This window comes from Nicotiana tabacum, chromosome 20 (assembly GCF_000715075.1).
Source record: "Nicotiana tabacum cultivar K326 chromosome 20, ASM71507v2, whole genome shotgun sequence".
Taxonomy (NCBI): Eukaryota; Viridiplantae; Streptophyta; class Magnoliopsida; order Solanales; family Solanaceae; genus Nicotiana; species Nicotiana tabacum.
The window spans coordinates 24,941,655-24,949,254 of NC_134099.1; the positions used below are offsets into that span (position 1 = coordinate 24,941,655).

At 32.8% G+C, this 7,600-nt stretch overlaps 1 non-coding gene across 1 annotated transcript; it reads left to right on the forward strand.

The window, feature by feature from the left end:
* Positions 1 to 3,574: 3,574 nt before the first annotated feature.
* Positions 3,575 to 3,714, forward strand: LOC142175018 (small nucleolar RNA snoR137). Its single transcript, XR_012704214.1, has one exon. It is a non-coding gene; the product is annotated as a small nucleolar RNA snoR137 (small nucleolar RNA).
* Positions 3,715 to 7,600: the final 3,886 nt, after the last annotated feature.

Genomic DNA, 7,600 nt, shown 5'->3' on the forward strand with positions numbered 1-7,600 from the left:
ATGTTATGAAGTTTGTGAAAAAATATGACATACAGTTAAGTCATCTGAAGGTTGATCAGGACTATATTTGTTTATCAGTTGCTCCTCATCCGTAAGCTTAACAACACTATAAACTTCCTTTTGCAGGTGAATGTTCTCTCTCTTGATAATAACCTTAAATATGAATTTTCTATGGAGAATATTGTCCAGCTCTACTGGATAGGGATACTTATCAACAGCTTCAGTATTCTAGAATGAAATTTTGAGTTGGAATTTTGGAAATAAAAAATATAAATTTAATTTGTTTATATACCTCAAGAAACCCTTCCTTCAATTCTTTTGCTGATTTGCCTATGAGAAACATGGTTTTACGGTCCCAGAGCAATAGGAAAACAGATCCAGTATTATCAATTACACGAACCTGAAGCTTGTACCTAAATGCACAGTTGATTTAAAATATAAATGTAATATTTTGATGGATTAAGTAAATAGATCTGCTGCTTTTACCTAATAACTGTTGAGTAATCTTCATGTTTACATTTGGGGTTTGGGCATTGATAAATGTTTCCTATTTTATCCACCTTCTTTGACACTTCTTGCAGCTGACGTACGACCATCCTTTTCCAAGTTCTAAATTTTCAATACTTGCGACAATCCAACATGGACCTTCCTGTTGAATAAATAGATAAGACAATTGTTGAATAAATTGATAAGACAAATGTAATGAAAAGACATAGAGAATATGGTCTATCAGAATATCAAAGAAATAATATATTAGATATATCCGTCATAAATAATGAGTTAGTGATTGAATAGCCATCAAGCCAATAATGCAAAAAATAACGCACATTTGAACTTGGATATTGTTTTCTTAATTTGTAAAACCACTACCTTTGTGTTTGATGACGATAATAATAATAATGAGACAAATGAAAAAGTTTCCAAAATCCTTCAGGGAATTCTTGACTTGCTACCTATGGGAGAGAAATCAAGTAAAGTAATACTTGTTGGATTTTACTTCTCTCTGCTTTCAAGATCACTTCAACTCGGTTTAAGAATTGAAAGTAGAGAAAAGTTGGAAGATCAGATTGCCTGTCTACTATACTTGGCTCAAGTGGAAGATTTTCTCCTTCCAGAAAGCGATAACGACTCCATTTCTTCGTGCATTGACTTAACAATAATGAAGAGCATATTTTCAAAATATGTAATCTTCGGAATGGAGTTACCTCATACACCTTCACCAAGAAATTACGTCGTTGCTGAACTTTGGGATGCATATTTAACCAAGAAAGCCACTGATCGAAAATGGAGTGCTAAATGATTCCTGGAACTCATTGAAACTGTTCCATTGTCCAGCAGACAAACACATGATCATCTCTATAGAGCTTTAAGCACTTTTGTCATGGTAAGTTTTCTATACGTCTAGCCCTAATGCATTGCTGTACAATGAGGTCATATGTGCTTGCAGAAGGAGAACTACCGATATTTCTTAAGTAAAAGAAGTCTTCACTTGGATTCTATCTTTATAGGTATGTAGGTTTGTTGATTTGTAATAATTTCTGTATGATGTTATTAAATTTGATATTCATGCTGGTTGATTAACAGTTGCAGGGTTGCCAAATATCAGGAAGCAAATCCTGGTGTTTACACTATTGTCACATTTCCATTCCTTTTCACAATGATGTTGGGTGATTGGGGTCATGGCATCTGTCTGTTGCTGCGACTCAAATCTTATTAATCAGAGAGAAAAAACTGTCCAGTCTACTTGTTGCTGCATTTTTAGCTACTTATGGATTACAAATCACCTACATAGAATAGCCTATAGACCAAATTGGCTATATCTATACTGTCTGTTACATCAATTTGCTAAAAAGTTAGGAATCACCCGTTACATCCCCTTTTTTAGAAGGAATCATCTGTTATTTCCCTCGTAAGACTTTATAAAATATAAACCCTTTGTAATAAAGCTCAGGAGTTCCCTCAACAGTTTTACTTTCCATTTCTTTCGTCAAGAAGTTATGCATCACATCTAAATAATAACAATATATACTTGTTAGCTAAATTCGGATATTAGACATTGTTAATAGTTTTCCCATATAAATTTTAACTTTAATTTCTTGCACATATAACAATGTTAAATTAATTTGTTGCAGTTCGGGTGGCTTCTCTTATGTGGTGGGTTGTTTTGAACTGGTTGAAGATGCAGTGAACAATGCAGGTTTAGTAAAGGATGCACTTCATAGATAGGGTATTGGAAGAAAATTAAGATGTGCATTTTTCAAACCATAAAATGAGAGAAACAAAGATGTGCATTTTTTCAACTTTCAACATGAAACACCAGTTAAATTAAAACTACAGAAATTAGTTCACTCACTTGCATGGACTCCACTAATTGGCCAATTATTTTAACTTGAACAATGCCCTTCTCCAACTCATCCGAGACAGAGTAACTTTGTTGAGAAATGGTTTGTGTCAGCCTCTCGAAGTTATTATCCCGAACAGAAAGTAATTTGTATTTATGAATAACTAAAACAGTTAGATGTATACTTGGAAAATTTGATTTGAGTATAGAAGCAGTGAAATTTTATATAAATAAATCAATATATATATATATTGAACCGTGTTTTAAATTCATCAGATTGAGGAAAATTTGGATTAATCCACAGCTTTGATGCATTCCATGTATTGCGCACAGAATATGAATCTACAAAACAACGTTCGTGTAAGATATAATGAATAACTTTCACAAAGTAATGATAAATTGAGTAATTGTATTTTACCTTGATATTTATGGGCTTTTATGAGCTGCATAACAACAATAATAGGCTCGTTGTTAGCACTTAGTAGATGAAGAACAATTTCATCAACAAACTCGCCCCAAAATGTAGCAGACAACTTCTTCCTCCTGTCAAATAGAAATAAGAATGTAATTTTACCATATGTAATTATCAAATCAATCCTTAATTTGTAGATGAATATTTATTCTTATTCGTCATCTTCTAGTTCAATATCCATAAACTTCCTAGAATTTCCACCTTGGTTTTGCGTTTGTACCTCACTGAAATTGACAATTTCTCCGATGACATCTAAAGAAAAAGAAATTGTTAAAATAAATAGTAGAAAAATTCATAATTAGAAATTTAACGTAAAATCTATATTTACCAAATAATTCAGTCTCGTTCACGTCAACCTTAGTTATCAATTGATCATATGCTCGCAAATCAAAGATATTCATTGGGAAAAGTGGATCAGTTGTTTCAGCCACTGTTGTCCGTTGAGTAAACGTCAGCCTCAACCTATGTTTCGTGGTGTTGAACTTCTCCTTATTATGACAAACGATAAAGTTCGCCATATTATATAATCCAAGCTCAGCAATTTGTGTTTTGAAAAGATGCAAAACTGACTTGCCAATAGAAGCACTTATCCAATCGCCCTACAAAAAAATGACATTACATAACAGACAGAATTATCTCTGCAATATCAGAATATCTCTTTCCTTTTGCATTCAGATGTGCATTAAGTTAGTCAGTTTTGCTTAAGTTTGATGCTGCACTAAGTTGAATCCATTCAAATCTTTAGATGATTCAGTGATAGAGTTGCTTCTTACTTGTGAAAACCTCTTAATTTTACATGGCGTATTCCTGTTGCGGAAGCATAGATTGATGTTTTTGGCAGTATTAAACAGCGTGATAAGTACATAATGTTGCATCGTGTTACCTGTCTTCTGGTGCAACCTTTATGCCGACTATACAATGTTATGCTTTTTATTAATGGTAATTTATATTAACGATTAAGTATAGTCGCAAACGGTAGAGTTAAATAAATTAATCACTTGTACTAATAGAGAAAAAAAAATCAGATTTGCAAGTGAAACTGTTGTGAACACCTAATTTTGACAACATTTAATTTTTTATCACTTCTTTTATGTAAATATTTTAGAGGGTTTTAACCTACTATTATTTTAACTTTATTACACTTTTTATTATAGGATAAAAATACCAAAACAAATTAAAAGGTGAATTATCACTATTAATATTTTTTATTTTTTTTTTGTTTTTTATATATAAAAATAAATACGAAAATATTTTATTTTATTTTTTAAAAAATAATAATAATTTCGGGAATGATTTAAAAAATAAGAAAAAGGGAAGTATTGAATCAAAAAATATAAAAGTAAAAATAGGTGGAATTCTCTTTTAAAAAAAGTAAAAGAATGTAGAAAATTAAAAAAATAAAACGTTTTGTGGAAATTTTAAAAAATTAAAAAGTAAAAGAAGGTTGGAATTAAAAAATAAATAAAAAAGTATCTGAAGATTTAAAAAATTTAAAGTAAATGAAAGTAACATTTTTAAAAGAAAAAGAAAAAGAAAAAGAAAGTGGTTTGTTTTTTTTAAGGAAAAGTTAAATAGAGTGAGATTCTCTTTTAAAAAAAATAAAAAGTGGGATTTTAAATAAGATAAAAGTAATTAAAGTTGGAATTTTAAAAATAAAAGTAAATAAAGGTGGGATTTCTTTTTCTAAAAAAATAAAAGCAATTTGTAAGTGGGATTTCTTTTAATTAAAAAATAAAAAAATAATAAAAAAACAAATCTAAAAATTTTGCTATAAATAGAAGAGAAAATTTAGGAAGAAGGGGGTTCAAAAAAAGAGGAAAAAATAGATAGAGAGAAGAAAAAAAGAGGGGGCGGAGAGAGCGGTATACACTCGATATACACTATGGATACACTGGATATACAGGGACAGAATTCATTTTGAAGAGAGTAAAAAAGATAGAACTAAATTTTCTGAAATATTGAGAGCGGAAGAACACCAGAGAGAGTTCAAATCTAGAAAGAGAAAACAAAGAGAGATTTCCGGACTATTTTTCTTCTCCATTTTTACTAGTTTTCTCCGTGTTGCTGGGATTTCTGGATTGAGGTGTTGAAGCTACTGTATTGGGCTTTCTGCTGCTGTATTTTGTTGTGTTACTACTGTTGCTGACTGCTCCTTCATCTTCTTGTATTTCCATTATCCAGGTACATGTTCTAAAGCTCTCAAATTTAATGGAAAGGCAGTAAAGAGTTGTTGGAATGGATTTCTGAATGTCTCCTGTTTCTTTGTGTTTAATTTAATGTATAAGCAGTAGTTCACTTGATATCGCATAGCATGTATTAGAATGACTTTGGAATGCATAAACTGGACTGTTGAATCTATTTCTACAAACATGTGAATATCAATTGTAATTAATCTTAGTTTGTGATTACTAGTTATGAAATATAGTGTAGTTAATTCTTTTTTTAGTAGTCGTGTAATAGTTTCAAATAGGTTATGCCACAAAACAGGTTCAAATAGTTCATGGAAATCAGCATGTTGGTTTAATAGGGTTAGTTCTGAAATTGCGAGTTCGCTTGAGTAAGTAACATCATTTTAAATAGCAATGTGAATAATGTTAGTAACTAATATTCTCAAATGTTAGTGATTGATGTTAGCCTAATATCAGTTTTTTTAAGTATTGACGCATTTCTTCGACAAGTCGTAAAAAGAGTAAAAAAAATGGCTTTGTATTACACATAGTTAATTCTAATAGTTCAATTCATCTAATAATGTTAGTTTAAATTAATCAAAGAATAGTTAGTTTGTTTTGATATTACTGGGTGTCAATCTCGTGTCTATTCATAATCTCAACTTTAGTGTTATTAACTAAAAGAATAAGGAACAATACAATCTCCCTTGAGTAAGCTCTGTTGCAATTTTCCGTTTGCATTTGTCTTAATCTAATAAATAATAAGAGGCACGAGCTTATAAACATGTAACTAATTAGGACCTCTTCTCTTTTATTTTAGAGACGAACATAATAGAAAATGGAGTCACTTTAGGATTGTCCTTTCAAAATAAACGAGATGAGCCTCGCCTAGTAAAACTCACCGATTGCGGGGCCCTCACGATTGTATATATATTAAATACTTAGAACTCGGGATCGGCATGCTTAGCGAATTTCACGGCCTTTTTCCCCAAAGTAATAACGCGTTAATCACTGTTAGGCGCGTACTTTTAATAATTTACTTTCTTAAACTCGGGTGCACATTTATGTGACCCAAATCCAAATCTCAACGAAGTCGAAATGTGTCGTTAATCACGGGTACATTGATTGTGACGTGGTTCGAGATGCATTTCCATGACGTTGCAAATTCCATTTAAAAAAAATAATGAATAAGACGAGCCTTGACAAACAAGAATACACAAACTGCGGGGCCCTCGACGGACAGTTATTTCAAATGCTTAGATTTCGAGACAGGTCGCATAGCAAACTTTACGGCTTTTCTCAAAATAACAACGTGTTAGTATCTTTAGGCGCGTATTTAATAATGTTATCTTCCTAAACTCGGGTGTACATTTATGTGACCCAAATCCAAATCTCAACGAAGTTGGAACGTATCAAAAATTGCGGGTACATTTATGTGGTGCAATTCGAGATGCATTCTCACGACGTTGTAATTCTTTGAATAAATAATAACAAAAGTGGTAAACAATTAAAATTTGCACGTAGATTCATAATTGTATAAAATCAGATAATCAAGCCGAATATGACGGTTGAGCGACCGTGCTAGAACCACGGAACTCGGGAATGCCTAACACCTTCTCCCGGGTTAACAGAATTCCTTATCCGGATTTATAGTGCGCAGACTGTAAATTAGTGTCATTCTTTTCCTCGATTCGGGATTCAACCGGTGACTTGGGACACCATAAATCTCCCAAGTGGCGACTCTAAACCTTTAAATAAAATCCTGTTTCGATTGTCCTTTAATTGGAAAAACTCCCTTTACGTCCCTTAGCGGGGGTGTAGGTGAAAAAGGAGGTGTGACAGCTCTGGCGACTCTGCTGGGGACCGAACCCAGAATCTCGGGTTCAGGGTTCAGAATTTGAGCTTAGATGAATTGTTATATTTGGCTTTATTTATCATCTGATTTTATTACATGTTTTGTCCTAATGTGCTAAAATGTTGCGTTTTACCTCTTTGATATTATTTGAATTGTATATATAAACTGCTACGAAATCCTTCTCTTCTCTCTCTTGAGGAGTGCACGCTGGTCGTGACTTCTTTCTGTTAGTGTCATATCCCAAAATAGAACGAGGATTGGAGGAGTTGCAAAATCGGATGATCTTTTGGTTATCGGTACGCAACTCTCATCCTCGGCTCGAGTTGTCCGCTCGGGTAAGCCAGGTCTAGAACGAACACCCAGGATAAACCTAGTATAACAAAACCTCATGCCGGATCCCTAGTAGGAACGCTTATTTACATCATGTGCACTTGACTTAGGGGACTCAACACAGGGGTTGGGTCCGTCTAGGACAAGCAACCTGAAATGAAAAGACCATTCTGTTGCATCCTGTTTGTTTTACGCATTTATTTGCTGCAGACTTGCATGCTGACCGGCTTCTGAAAATACTGGAATATTCAAAAAAAAATAGCAGTGTAGAGAGATAATTACCTATTTTTTTTAAAAAACAATGACCAAATAGCAAACTCTGCCAAAATTTTGAGAAAATAAAAAAAAAAGTGTTTTTAGTAAACAAGTCTTGTTTTCAGAATTAGTTTATTTTCGTTGCCCGAACTACGCCGGTTTGATTCTCACCGGATGTG